The 15,696-nt window shown below is 40.3% G+C and overlaps 1 protein-coding gene across 6 annotated transcripts in view; it reads left to right on the top strand.

Moving 5' to 3' along the window:
- The window catches only part of LOC147096670 (alpha-actinin-1-like), a 111,229-nt gene that overhangs the window by 888 nt on the left and 94,645 nt on the right, over positions 1-15,696 (top strand). The gene's annotated exons all lie outside the window — the stretch shown is intronic.

Here is a 15,696-nt window from a genome sequence, read left to right as displayed (position 1 = left end):
AAACTTTAAATACAGTAAAAGGCAATCTGTACTGTGGCCTTCTGGAATAAGGAAAGGATTGGCATTTATTAATTTCAAATGCCTTTGCATATTCAATGACGTGCTGTAAGGCACTAAACACATTCTGGATTGTGTTTTTGTAGTTTAAAAAAATTGCAGAATGTTTTAGTAATTCAGCAATACAAGGAGTTTTAAAGTGAATTACAAAAGGTAGTCAGGTCTGCAAAATGCCAACTTTTCAGTTCTGGACATGATTGACTGACTAAACCATGTTTTTTTTGATGGTGTTTTCCCCTTCTGAAGACAGATTTTTCTGGTGTACAGAGTGCCAGCGGTCCTCTGTCATATCCAGTGGCCATTTTCATTTGTGAGCCTAGATAGTATGTGTTGCCAGACAATTTGACCATGGGGAGCATCCCACGAACCCCCCAAACTGCCCCCTCACTCTTTTCTGCATATGTGCACTTTCCAGCAGAGTCACCTTTATAACAATCAGGGAATCCGGGTTGGTTTACCCTCCCAGGAGCATGGATGTCAGTTGTAATGCTGCGGAGATCAGCTCATGTAGTACAGGTTGGGGATAGAACCTTGGACCTTCGTGGCCTGTGTGTGTCAGCAACTTAGAGCCATTGGGGAAGCTTTACATTCTCCCTTTGAAAATGTTTATAAAGCGCAGACTTGACTGCACTGTTTGGGGAAAAAAAGTGTTTCAAAAGTTCCATGTCATAGAATATATGAAAGAAATTCTATAACTGTTTAAATTTCCAATTTGGGGTATGGTAACACAGTGGTTATGCTACTGGACTGGTAATCCAGAGGCCTGGACTATAGGCCTGGACTATTGACCCGGAGTTCAAATCCCACCACGGCAGCTGGGGAATTTAAATTCAGTTAATAATAAAAAAAAAGCAAGTATCAGTAACCATGAAACTACTAATATTGTCATAAAAACCCACCTGGTTTGCTAATCTGCTGTCCTTACCCAGCCTAGCCTATGTGACTCAGACCCACCACAATGTGGTCGACTCTTAGCTGTCCTCTGAAATGGCAGCTCACCACCTTCTCGTGGGCAATAAAATGCTGGCCTTGCCAACGACACCCACATCCTGTGAATGAATTTAAAAATATTTTTTTCTTATTGGATGTTTTGACTTTTTCTATAAATGTTTTGAGGAACGTTGAATCAAAATACAAACTCTGTTGGGTTGGAGAAGCAGCATAAATTATCACAATGATGAAGTACACCATTTCATTCACTCTAGTAAAGCGAGAGATCTGACCATTTCTGACCCATGATTTTATGGGTATCATCACTTATATCTCAATGGTGGATGTTTTTTAGAGGAGCAGTAACATATTAAATATAAATGGGGGAGAATGACAAGGAGAGCTTGAGTGCTGTTCTTTAAATTTAAAAGTGCATTGTGCGTACTGAACCTTTCCTGGATAGGCTTTGCTCCTGAACAGATTGACATTTGCCAGCATAAATGGTCAGTGGTCTTTCAGTGAATTGGCTATTTCAGCTTCTGCTGTTCAAGTGTTTGCAAAGTGCTGATGTTTACACACGTCATATAAAAAATTAATTTTTTTTTTAAATTGTTCTATTTGAGAGAAAGCTGTATAAATGGGGCAAGTCAGCTGTATATGACATTGTGGGTTCAGAATTCTGAGTCTTGGTTGGGCTGTTTGCTATCTGTATAAGTTGGTATGAAAACAGATTCTCCAGAGCCTGATTAAAATGTAGAGTCAACTAAATTTAGTATGGCTGCTTGAATGTCTTAAAGATCTGAACTGTAGTTTAGGGCTTAGTAATCAACTTCGTAAATCAAAAATGTGCTTTCTTTTTTGTAGCCTAATGGAGCTACATTCCAAGGTTTAAAGCCTACCTTTAATCTAGAGTTTCCAATGCGGTCCTCTGGTTTGCAGTTGAAAGTATGAACACACTGCCCACAAAGTACATTTCCTGGACCTTGTAATTGGTGGCCCGTAGTATTTATTTAGTTGGATTCAGGATGAAATTGGAATTGTCCTGTATTGGGAGGCAAAATATATAGGCAATGAAAAACAACAAATACTAGAAATCAGAAGTTCTGGAAATACACAGCAGCACGGTGGCATAGTGGTTAGCACTGTTGCCTCACAGCGCCAGGGACCCGGGTTCGAATCCAGCCTCGGGTGACTGTCTGTGTGGAGTTTGCACATTCTCCCCGTGTTTGCGTGGGTTTCCTCCGGGTGCTCCGGTTTCCTCCCACGGTCCAAAGATGTGCGGGTTAGGTTGATTGGCTATGATAAATTGACCCTTAGTGTTAGGGGGATTAAATACGTGGGGTTATGGGGATCGGGTGGGATATGTGTCGGTGCAGGCTCGATGGGCCGAAATGGCCTCTATCTGCACTGTGGGGTTTCTGTGTCTGTGCAGGCTCGATGGGCCGAAATGGCCTCTGTCTGCACTGTGGGGTTTCTGTGATTTCTGTGATCTGCTAGTACAGTATGTGGGGGGGAAAAAACCCTGTTCTGGTGAAGAGAACACAAATATTAACCTTCCTTTTCCAGATGCTGGTGGATCTGGTGTGCATTTCCAGTGATTTTCTTTTAAAAAAAAAAAAAAAAATTGTTATCCCTTACTCTGTTCTTCTTGCAGGGTTGTCATTTTTCATGGCTATGATGGTATTGCCATTCTTTTCCCTGACATCCTGTAAAGGCAGAACCTGGATCACTGATGACCCTTGCATAGTCTGGTGGCAATAGGCAGGTGCTGCTGGGCTCTTTAATTTATCAATACCACTTGAGAAGCAAATTTAATGGTCCACAGCAGTTCTGCCAATATCATCAGACTTCATTTCCTTATTTGCGCAGGTGTCTTCTCAGAGGCAGTTTGTAAAAGCCTATAGGAAGTAAAGTCTTTGTGGTGGATCTGCTGCATGCAGCATTGTGTTAGTGTCAGACTTGCTGGTCTGAACAATCTTTTCTAGAGATGACCTATCTTAAATTTGAGCCTTGTGTAGACAGGCTTGGAAGTATTAGACGCCTTTGTGTATAATGGTGTTTATGCTTCCAAATTAATAATGGTCTGCACAATGCCAATTATGAGGATTTACCAGATCCATAACACAGTGGGTATGTGTGCGGGGTAACTTTAAACAGTGGGTATCTGGTTGAATTGGAAAGTGAGGATTTTTTACTTCTGGGTTAAGCACTTATTGGTCCTTTGCATGATTTATTGAAACACTAAATTTGATTTTTTTTAAACACAGAATTAAAGTTCCTTTTTAAATGAGTTTAGATTAGTAGCATCTGAAAGCAGTAACTTGCTCCCACCCTTCGACAGGCACACTGCGCTGCCACTCATCGGCATACCTTTGAAAATGTGTATATTCGCTTAAACATTACTAGCATCGCACTCTGCTAAGAAACTCAATGAGCAAAGCCTAGCTCTTATCAAGCAACTTAAGGCCAGCTTTACTTTGATTTAATGTTTGTTTATATAACTGGCTTTATTAAACAGACAAAATAAAGCATTAATACGCTGTCCCAATTGGTGGTTCATGTTAAAACGAATGTACAGAAGTGAGATGAACAAAATTATATCCTTGAATATTGTCGGGATTGCTTCTTGTAGTTTTGCATTGCAGTTTTACATATATTGTGTGCAAAGATGGATATTTAGGCTCGAAGCAGTAGTGATTTAAAAAAAAGAAAGAAAAAAAAATTCTGAACAGGCCTACACAATATTATCCATTGCAAACTTTCTGCGGCCATTGAGGAAGATCTGGTGACTGAAGAGAAGTTGTAACTGGCAGTTTAAAATAATGTGTATGTTGTGGTTTGTTGCTGCTTGTAACGTGCAGTCTGCCATCCTGGATAAAATGCAAGAAGGAAATGTCTGAGATTTCTTATCGGCTAACATCCCCACAAGTTAGCCGTCCACAAATCCTGGTGACTACCAACTGGTATTCAATCTGTAACTGACATTAGAGATTTAGTATCAATGTGTTGCAAATCCTAGCCAAGCTATTGCATGGTTGGTAACTTTATTAATTCTGCATTCTTACACTTAATAGCATGCATCTTATCCATTATGACTACGCTTCCAGTAGCCACAAGACGTCAATAGCCAAGGCTACTTTTGTCGAGGACCTACGGCCACATTTTGTAAAAAAATTGAGTTTTTTTGGGTTAGCGTCTCACTACGAGATCAATAAACCTTGCACTTTGTCTAGCATAGTATGGATGTTATTAGGTGCTGTTTACAGCTTTACTGTTTCAGGCCTTCCAATGGCTGGCTGGGGAAAGCCTGCATCGGTCAGTGATTGGGTAAACTGCAGAGCCAGCCTATCTAGGCAGGCTGAGCACTTGACTTGCTCACTGACTGAAAAAATGGCAGCAGTGTTTGTTAGTTACCAGTGACAGTTGCTTTATTTTATTGGTGGAATTCAGGAATATGGACCTTGAGAGAATCCAGTGTATTAATCAATGCTCTAGATGCTTTTATGATAGAATGTTGTTGACAGGTGTTGTCTTGGCGATTAGTTTTCCATTGGTTTCCTAATTTGCTATCCGAGCTAGGAACTCTCTGCTTCCAATTGTCCTCCAATAAGACTGCTAGAGACTAATGTCTACTTCAAATCTAAAAATGGGAGAACCATGCAAAGAAGTCATTTTAGCGTCTCTCTCCTGGGACTCAGATTGCACTGACACAAGGTAAAAGAGCTTCCAAAAAACAATTCCGCTATCAGCATGCTGTAAACTGCCAGTGTGGGTCTTGCACAGTTGACTGCTGTAGTATTTTTTTTTTTTGTCTGTTGATGCCACCAATGCCATAGTTTATTTTTGAGAAAGGGATGTCAGTTACTACTTCTGTCACTAACTTTTGTAGTTGGTTTATTGGAACCACATTTACTGTAGGAATTGGGACTCCAACCATCTACTTATTTGGCTCTTGTTGCAATAAATCCGGTGTAAAGAATGGTGATATGGCAGTACACCTGAAGCTCTAGTTTCCTCCTTCTCCTCCCTATGCTTCTCCATAACTATTGCTGCCCTGTTCTGCGATGTATTCCCACTAAGTGAGGTCTTTACTGGAAACTTGTATTATTCAAAGGGAAAGGAACACTTAGCCTATTGGAGCTATTATTCTGGGGTAGAGTAATGAAATGTACTCCAATACTAAGTAGTATTAGGATGTTTATAAAAAAAAATAAAAAAAAATTCTAGATGTTTGTCCAAAATGTGCATTCTAACCCATATTGCATCATTATGTAGGCTACAATATTGTTGGGTTGCAGCAACTGAGCCTAGGAATTTAAGCAATCCTCAACAAGCCTGTGTACTAATCATGTAATCTTAGTACCTAATTCCTTGTTGCCTAATGCATTCTTTTGTTCCCATCTGCCTCACGTCATATACCTCTTTGCCTTTAAAACAAAATCTATGTATACATATGTTTTTTCTTTGCAAATGGCTCTATTTATACTGTAGCACTAACATAGTGGATAACTAACAATGCAGAGATTTACCTGCCTAATTTCTCACGTGCCCACTCCCGTCTTCTCTAATGACGATTACGGGATGGTTCTCTTCCTCACTTCGGCCTACTAGCAACATAATCTTAAAATTGGGACTAAGATGTTTTAAACGGAAACCAGAACAACATTGTTAGTTATGAAAATATTCGAATACATTGCACCAGAAGATCATGGAGGCAACTCAATTGTAGAGTTTAAATTAAAAATAGATGTATTCTGTTTTAGTTAAATGATGTGCAGAAAGAACAGAGAATTGATGTTTTTAAAAGAAAAAAAGCACACTGGCACAACTAGCAAAATTGAGCTGTTTTTATCTGTCTTTCTGATGAGTTTTCACTGCTTGATTGGTGGTCTTTGTATGTCATTGAGCACCTTTTCACCGTTCAGCTTTATAAAAAAAAACAACCCTTTTCAACAGATGAACGGCTTTTGTTATGGTAGTTGGTATACCTGATTCCCTTGCCTCCTGTTACCCCCTTCCTTTGCGTCAGTCCCATAAAGCTTGATTATCTCCCAGTTTTGACAAAAGGTCTATTAACCCATCTTTTCTTTGTGTGCAGGCCTTCTGTGTATTTCTAGCATTATTTTTAAAAAGCAGATAGTATCGGCATGTGGAGAGGTGTTTTTAACTTGTTCATGTTACTGTTGTTCAAAGACCAGTTCATCTGTATTTGGTGGTTGAAGGAAGAATGTTGCCCAGGACACTGGGAGAGTTTCTGCTCTTTGAAAATGTGCCATAGGATCTGTTATGTCTACTTAAACTGAGGCCCCCTTTCCAAGCCTGTTCAACATATATCTGGAAAAAGCGCATCTCCGATGATTAAGTGGTCCCTCGGTACTGCCCTGAAACATCAGCTCAGGTTACGTGCTCAGATCCTGGATGGGGCTTGAAATAAACAAACTTCCATTTCAGTAATGCTTTTTTGTGTCACAAAGCCCTTTGCACTGTACGTTCTTATTGTGCATTGGCTGTTGTGTAGACAAATACTTTGATCCATCATGTGTACCTGTTGATGTGAGATCTTTACTATCTGTCCATTTGTGCTGGCACTGTTCATTGGCCATGTGTTAGTCTCTGTTTTGGGATTATACTGAGTACCTGTCCAGTGTGGTGTTCAATAGCCAGTAGTAGTTCTAATCTGAAGCTTTGTGCTGCCTGGCACCTCAAATACTGTAATGCTTCACCATGTCTTAGTGATTTTCCAAATTAATAACTTATTTTAAATTGTTTGATAAACCGGTCATACCCATTTGTCAATGTCATTTAAATCTCTTTGACCTGTTTCTCTGGCCTCTTGTGGATCCTCTTTCTCCCCCCCCCCCCCCCCCCCAAAAACCATTGGCAACCATGCCATCAGCTGTCTGGGCCTTGCGCTCTGGACTTCTCGCCATCCCTTCATCTCGTCACTTCCTTTAAGACCCTGCTTTAAATGCACATCTTTTACCAAGCTTTTAGTCACCCATGCCAATATCTCCTCCTTCAGCTCAGTATCTTTTTTTTGACTCTGCCTCGTTAAGCGCCTTGGGATTTTTTCTATGCTAAAGTAATTACACAAAGAAAATACTGGTCTCATTTAATAACTCTTGCACTCCAATAAATAAAAACTCTCAAGAAAACTTGTGTCTAGACCTGGAATTGAATTGGTAATGATTTTGTGGACAATAGTTTTTATTTAGCTGCATGTTATAATTTTCATTGGTGCCATGTTCTGTTTGTACTTGTTTTATTTTAACAGACATTATTTAATTCCAGAATTCATGCATAAATGTGTTTTTGAAGCTATTGTCATACTTAGCAGGGGTATGGTAGTGTGGTCATTATAGTACTAGACTAGCACCCCAGATGTTGTGTTCAAACCCTACCATTTGCAAGGTGTGAAATTGAATTCAAAAATGCTGAAATTTGTGGGCTGGCACTGAGGGAGGGGGGGAAAAAGACATGAAAGCTGCTGAATTGTTACAAAAATAACTAGTTTACTTCTGGCTTTTGGGAAAGGGAACCTTGCACTGTGCTTTGGTGTTGAAAGAGTGGCTGAATAGATAGATTTTTAAGACTTTTTTGAAGATGAGGTAGGGTCTAGACTGTGTGTGGTGAGATGAGATGGCAGATGCTATTTGTGCCAATAAATGATTTGGTGGTGTGTGGGGGTTAGGAATGCACAGTAGCACATAGTGGGTAACTAACTAGATTAGCCTAAGAAGAAGGAGGGTAAGAAGGAGAGCAAGGAGATTGGGCTGGAGGAGGTTGCAGTGGTAGGGTGGAGTGAGGCCATGGAGGGATTGGTAGATGCGGCTTTTAAAATCCATGTGGTGAGAAACCAGAACACTGGAGGTTGGTGATGACGGGGCTGATAGGTGAGCAGACTTATTATGGAAAAGGATTATTGAGATGGATTTTTGAATGGATGTTGAAATGCATGTAGGGTGCATCTCCAGACTCTGGCAAGGAGAGTACTGGAGAAGTTAAATCAGAAGGTAATGATGTAGATTATTTCAGTCGCAATAGGGGTGAGGCAAAGGATGGACTAGTGATTTTCTTCAGATGTGGGAATAAGTGATCTTCATGGACTGAATGTAGGGCTTGAAGCACAGCTCAGGATCAAGGAGGAGTCTGAGTTTGTGCAATGTAGAGTTCAGCATGAACAGGCAGCCAGATGGGAGATGAAGTGTGTAAGGTGTTGAAAGTGTGAAGTCATGAGCCACGGGATGATTCTGGTCTTGCTAGTGTTGAGCAACAAAGATCTGGCTCCTCAACAAGAATGTATTTCTATAGTGGCTTCAACGTTGAAAAATATCTAAAGGTACTTCAGAAGCATGGGGAAATGAATGCTGAGCCTAAGAGATTAGGAGCGGTAACCAAAAGCTTAGTCAGGGGTGAGTGTCGTCAGTCTTGCCTCAGAGTGGTAGTTCTCTCTCTCCTCAGTTTGTGGGTTCAAGCCTCACGAGACTTTTGCGCTCATAATCTAGACTGACACTTCAGTGCAGTACTGAAGGGTGCTGCAATTTCGAATGAGATGCTAAACCAATACTTCTGCTCTCTCGGGTAGCAGTTTGAAAAAGAGCAGGGTAGTTCTCCTGCTGGCTTGGCCAACATTTATCTCTCAACCAACATTGCTAAACCAGATTATCTGGTCACTTATCTCATTGCTGTTTGCAGTAGCCAATTTGCATACAGCATTTCCCTACATTAAAATAGTGAGTACACTTTAAGTACTTAATTGGCTGTGAATTGCTTTGGGATGTTCTGAAGACTTGAAAGACACAATATAAATGCAAATGTGTCTTTCTTAAATAAGAGGAGAGAGACAGGGTTTTTGGACAGAGAATTCCAGGGAATGGGAACTAGGCGTTTTTGGGCCCAGCTGCCCATGGTGGGCTGCAGTCAGAAATGGGAAGGTCGGCTGGGGAGTTGTAGGCTGGAGGAGGGTAGACATCAGGAGGGGCAAGGCTGTGGAGGAATTTGAAGACCAGGGCAAATTTTTAATTTGAGGCATTGGGAGCCAATGTAGATCTGCCAGGATTGGGGGTGATGGATCAGCAAGACATGGTGTGAACTTACGCTTTTTGGAGAAGCAGTTGAACAGTGTTGCAGCTATCACGGTTAGTGATCTAGTAAAGCTGGGTATAGTCAACACGAGAGCTGACCCCATGCCTGGAGTTGATACTGAGTGGCAACATATAGATGAAGATTAGGGGGCCAAGGATTAAACCATGAGCCACACCGGTGGTGCTTGAGAATGGCAGTAGAACCTATTGCACGAAATATGCTGGATTACGGAGGCGAGATGATGTCATACAAGTTTAATATGGGAGTTTTTCAAAACGAAGAATCTGCATCAACCATTACAGAAAAGAATTTGGACCCAGTTCTGACTCTTCATGGGTGTGTCCACAGTTGTGATGCTGTCTCTCTAACTGTCCTGTGACACGGTTCTTGAGGTGTCTTTTGTGTCCCATGTTTCTGTAGCACTGCCCGGCACTCCTCGACAAATGCGGGTTGCGTGTGTGTAGATGGAATGCTAGCAATGTGCTGGCGACGAATGGGCCCCATCAGGACACTGTACGCAATCTTTAAAACTTTCATAAATACTTAGGTTAATTCTTTTATTAACCTTTCACAATTAAAAACTGCTCTATTTATATATTTTCCATTCAGAAGAATCGGACAAATTTTCTAGCGTGTATGTGCATTAAATAATGTGACGGAACATATCTAGGCCTGTTGTCACAAAGTATTTGCATTCTTTCCATTCAAAATGAATGGGTGTTGCCTTTTGTATTGGTCACTTGCAAACGGCACAGATCAACAGGATTAATTTGTTGGCGTAGTTTAAATATTTTTTTTAAATCGTCTTTGTGGAGATTACCGTTTGACCCGGGTTTTTGTTGCTTAGAACTAGTTTTAAAAACAACTGCAATTTGAAGTCCAGGGTACTCGAATGGAGGAAGATGCGTTCACTAAATTGTCTTTTTAATCTTGTGTATCGGCGTATCGTTAACGTCGCTAAGGATGTTTAATGTTTTGTAATATTTCCTGCGGCTGGGAGGAGTTGGTTGTGAGGGGCTTGCGTTTAATTTTGTTTGGAGGTGGTGTAGAATCTTGTTTCCGAGCGTGAATCTCCTGGCCCCCTTTCTTACGGAGACACAGTGTTTGCATAGACACTTTTTTTTTGTGCTGCCGTTCAAGTGGTTTTAAGTTTCCCCACCCCGAATACGAATGAAGTGGCAGGAAACGACATCCGGCCATAAAATACAAAGAGAAAATGGCGCAGTTTAAATGTTTGTGGCTCTGTCAAGGGAACGAGATTGAAAGAAAGCTGCAGCAGTGGCTCCAGAACTCCTTCGCACTGCGTTTTTAAGAAAAAAAACCTTAAAAAATTAAATGGTTTAGACACCAATTCAATCAAAATTGTCAACTCCAAAAGTGCTCCCTCCTTCAATGTGATTTTATTTTTGGTAGGAAAAGTAACTTGAGTATTAAATATTTAAATAAACTTCACTTGAGGGTCTGTAATTTTGTTTGTGCTCATTAAAATCTCATTGCTGGCAAATAGTCTGATCTTGGCAGCTTTGTCGAGCCCACTCAACTTTATTTATACATACCACTTTGTTATGTCCTCTACAGTACTATTAGGTAACCAGCAGTCAAAAGGAAACCAGTTCAAAAGTGTGCAAGTTTTTAACCCTTCAACTACTGAATATTTGCCAGGGAATAAAATATCCTCATTTCATAAAATGCGTTGTACTACATACAGTACGACAATACAAATTATAGGACTAAAATTAGTAGTTGATGGACTTACAAGCTGTCTGAAGGTTCCTGTAGTGTGAGCTGACACCGGAAGCTTTTGGCGGTTTCAGATTGACCACTTTTATTTGTAACGTGGGTGGACCAGTCTCTTGGGCTGCTGACCCTGTTGCTTGTATTGAGTTCCATTTGATTCTACCTGAAATGTTAGTGGGGGAATGGGAGAAAGATTGAAATTTCCTGTTTTTGGTTACATGTAATGTAATCAAAATAATGCTTTCAGTATAGAGTTTTTTTATTTAGCAGATTCTTACAATATATATAACTACACTTTTGACAATTCAATATTACAAGGCACTGCAACTTCAGTTTAGGAGAAATATCTGCCTGAATACTGTAGTGAGGATTTGTAACCTCAAAACTAAGGAACCAGAGCAACCATCCAGTACCAAAATTAGCTACATGATTTTAAAGCTGACCCTCAGGACATGTCTTGAAATGCTTTTGTACCCCTCATGTATAACGTCTAAAGTATGCTTTGTGACCGTAGATTCCTTGTATCGTAGATCAGAACCAATAAATTCTGCCGATAGCACAGACTATTTACCAAGACCCAAATAATGTTGCTAGGTGAGATCTGGGTTTTCCTGGTAACTGGCTTTAATGAATCCAGCAAGGTTAATTTGATACAATAGCAAAATACTGCAGATGCTGGACATCTGAAATAACAGAAAATGCTGGAAATACTCAGCAGGCCAGGCAGCATCCGTGGAGAGAGAAACAGAGTTAACGTTTCAGGTCTGGGTGCTGCCTGGCCTGCTGAGTATTTCCAGCATTTTCTGAAGGTTAATTTGATGATGTTGCTGTCTGTAAAACTGGTGTGTCGGGCTGGTGGTACTAAGATGTTAAACCAATCTAAAAGTAAATTGATACTAATCTAGATTGTAACAAAGTAGCAGAGGGGTTGTGGAAGATTGATGCTCAGAACTTCCTACATTTGAGTTGTGGTTACCTCTTAAAGATAGCGAGCATGACAGCAGATAGAGGATTCGGTGTACTTGACCCCTGAAGATTTGAACTTCAGTCTTCAATCCTTTACCATTTAAAAAAAATTCTAGTTAGACCTATAAAAGTTCATGGTTATCTTTTCTAAACTGTTTACCATCTTGTATACCTCCTAATAAGATCACCTCTCAGTACCCTTGGCTTGGTTCTTTGAATCCAAGTTAATGTAAATTGGAAACTATAATGGTCCCAGCACCAATCCCATGAGCTCTCCTTTCATACCCTCTCTTCCCCCACTGCCACTCTGAGGCGAATCCTACTGCTGAGCCAAGCTGACAGAGTACCAATGGGTAGAAATTTAAATTGGGAGCTCCAATGTTTCCAATGTAGTGTTTGGGAGGGGAGGGGAAAGTGGGAGGTACATGCCTGCAAGGTTTTTTTTTTAAATTTAAAAATCTTGAGGAATGCAGTCTCATTCTGGTTTGTGGTTGTGTAATTAGAGGCCAAATTGGATTCCTATCCCTTGAGCTCTAGTGGTGCGCCTCTTTTCGGTATTATGCCTTCCATAATTCAACGACAGGCATAGTAAAACTTTTTATTCTAATTTTTTTCCTCCATCCCACCTTTTTCCTGAGGTGCTGATTCTTCCTGGGGCTTTTCCACTAAGACCGGCAGTACCCTGTCTAAGTGGCCACTCGTCATGCATGAGTTTGGAGCATGTCAGCGGGTAGTTTGATCATTGATCAGGGACATATATCTACAATGAGCCTTACCTGTCCATTTGTGCAGTTTCCAGCATGTTCAGGTACAGGAAACTTTTTTTTATCCGGGACCGGCGTGGTGCCGGTTGATCAAAAAGTCTGGTTTACAGAGAGGTATACTTACCAAGGTACGAGAGCCCCGTACACAGGTGCAGGAGCCCCAGTTACACGGCACTTGTGCAGGAGTCCCGGTTACACGGCCACAGATCCAGGAGTCCCTGTTGCACGGCCACAGATCCAGGAACCCCGGTTACATGGCCACTAATATAAAGTAAAACTTACCTGAACCTACTCCTGAATTTTTGCCGGTTGAGAGATTTCCGGATATTTAGGTGCCGGTTAAAAGCGAGTTTCCTGTAACTTGTTTCCATTTCTTTTCATGAAGCACTTTGTCCAGTTGTGCCCTGCTGTTGCTCGAGCTGAGATAGGGTAACTCTCTATACAGACCCAAGGGTAGAACTTGGGATCTTCCTGGTGTGTGTGGCTGATACCATGAGTTGATTTGCAAATTGAGTCATTAAGGAAGCTCTTTCTTTTCCCCCCTTAAAGTTACTTTCAGAATATTGATTTAATTGGGATTAGAAGTTGGTAAATTCACTAAAACTTGATGGTTTCTCTCCCCTCTCTTGTAGTTTGGTTTCAGTTTGTACTGATATCATTGATTAATACTGCATCATTACTATAAATCTGGAATGAGATTACACAAAGGCTAAAATTTGTCGGGGCCAAGGATGCTAATGGTTACTGACAAATTGAATTATGTATTTAATTGTTTTGGGAATTAAATGCTGCAATTCTGCTCATTTCTCTGAAAACCATAAAGCAGTGGCCTTGACAATTCAAATGTAAAACTGCTGGACTTATTTAACACTGGTTGCTGTGAAGACCTGTTTTCATCTGTATCCATCTTGTCTGCAGCATAGTAGTACCTGTGTTTATTATTAAACATGGTGCCCTGTGCTTTTGCCTATTATTCACTTGTATGCATACAATATATACTAATTCATTAATGCATGCAAGGCTTCAGAAATGATCTATTTGGCCTTTAGAAATGATGGATCTGTGAACAATATAATTATGCTGTAGGTTTGAATAACTTATGTGCTTCATGTTTTGAACTAAACTATAATCAACACAAGATTAACCAGCTGGGATAACATAGGTACCATATGTGCCTTTTGATCTGGTTGTTCAGATGGTCTTTTCCAGTAAACTAGAATTTTGACAGAATAATGAAATGTACCAAGTGTAGTTTTAATAGCTTGTCAGTTGGATTTTTCAGCCAGTATTTGCCGTTTCAATGAGGATAGTTCTAAGGAAGTCTCTTGCACATGAATGATGTATTGCCAGCTCCATCGGTGTTGGTTTCACATTTTCAGAATTTGCATTTTCTGAATTTTCAGTTTGAACATGTTATGCACTTAACTAGATCTTGGACAAAAAATTGCATTAACTAGACAGCAATACAGTTGATGTATCTACCACTGTAAGGTAATGGTAGTTTGTGAGCTTAAGTGTTTCCCATATTTGAATAAAGCAGAAATATATTCCTATAATGTTTCCTCTTGCTCCCAAATTTCAGTTCATCTGAACTACCTTTTTTTGCAAAAAATAATTGGCAGTCATTTGCACATTCTGCATTCAGCCTGAAGACCAAGTCAACTGTAGTCTTTTTTACTAGCTGGACAATGAGATTGAATATTGTGGTGGTATTCCCTCCTTCAGGAACTTTTCTCACAGATTCTGATAGTTTGGGAAGGGTGTCAAAGTGCCCTGAAACTGAACTGTGATGAATAATGTCTTTCATATCAATTATATTCCAATGTTATTCCAGCTGCTTTGATAACAAGTCAGTTAATGTGTTGATTAGTCTTATTAAAAGTGCAAGCATTAAAGAATAAGTTGATACTAAAGTAGTTTCCATTTCTGCTACCCAGTCTCAATATCTCAAACAATATCTATTTCCAATACTTGCATTGCAGTTTAGGTTCAAGTGTGACAAAATTCAGAAGAGATCATCTGAGAGAATAGTGTGACTGTCAACTGACTTTTGTTTGGCTTTGCTCCTTTTATAGTGCCTAAAAATCATAATGCTAAGATTGCCATACTGGTGGATACAGAAAACTGCTTGGACCCAATATTTTTTATAAAATGTCTCCCTTCTAAAGGATATTCTTTCTCTCTTCCCCCCTCTTCCCCCCCCCCCCCCCCCCCCCCCCCCCAACCCAGGGTGCTGGCCATTAATTCATGGATAGAAATAACTGCCTCCCAGGGACTTGGAAATGTACCCCACTACTTGCTCTTGAGGCAAGTACATTAGTACAGCATCATTGAACACTGTACAGTTAAATCAAGATTTTTGCAATTGATGTGATCACTTCAGAATGTAATGGTTCAGCTTTTTTTGTGTATTGTCTGTGCTTGATAGTTCAATTGGAGCCAGCCAGAATTAATTTGGCATGAGTTTTCCCTTGCACTTTTCCTGGGACATTCTTTAGTTTCCGATCCTGATTTTGTGCCTTCGTGAAGCCAAGTGACATGTCTCTGATTTTGGGTGAAACTACGTTCCTCTTGTATGTGTGTAGCAAATGCATATTACACTAACCGTGCTATGAGGAGGATAATGGAGGCTTCGTGCCTTACCCGAGTGAGCCAAATGTAGTGCATCAGTATAGTTTGTTGAAAAACTAATACAGGCACCAAGATGTCTCTGCCAGGAATTTGTGAAATGCTGTTTCCTCAGTGTTCCAATGCAGCCTGTCACCTTTGTATGTCCAACATTTTTCTGAGCTGCCACTGAGGCACAGAGGAGCTATTAGCAGAATTTCCCCACTAAATGCCTCAGATTTTTCTGCCTTAATAGGCTATGTTTGCTGCTTAACTGTAGTTATGTTAGCATGCAGACCCTGTCGGTAATTTGTACCACAGGGTTGAAAGGTTTATACCAAAGTCTGAAGCCAGACATTGGATATAATCTTCCACATGATATGTTCTGTTAATGGATGCAGAGTGTGGAATAAGATTGTTATTTGTTCTGACAGGTTTAGGCTAAATGGAACTTGAAAGGACCCATGCACTTAAATCTTTATCTTGCTTATAACATCATGGATAGAATGGAGGTGCTCTTGACATGTAGTTGTCTGTCATGACTTTTTTC

The sequence above is a fragment of the Somniosus microcephalus genome, chromosome 34 (assembly GCF_052327205.1).
Source record: "Somniosus microcephalus isolate GS21.2 chromosome 34, FLI_Smic_1.0, whole genome shotgun sequence".
In the NCBI taxonomy this organism is placed as follows: domain Eukaryota; kingdom Metazoa; phylum Chordata; class Chondrichthyes; order Squaliformes; family Somniosidae; genus Somniosus; species Somniosus microcephalus.
This window is presented reverse-complemented; position numbering and strand designations above follow the sequence as displayed.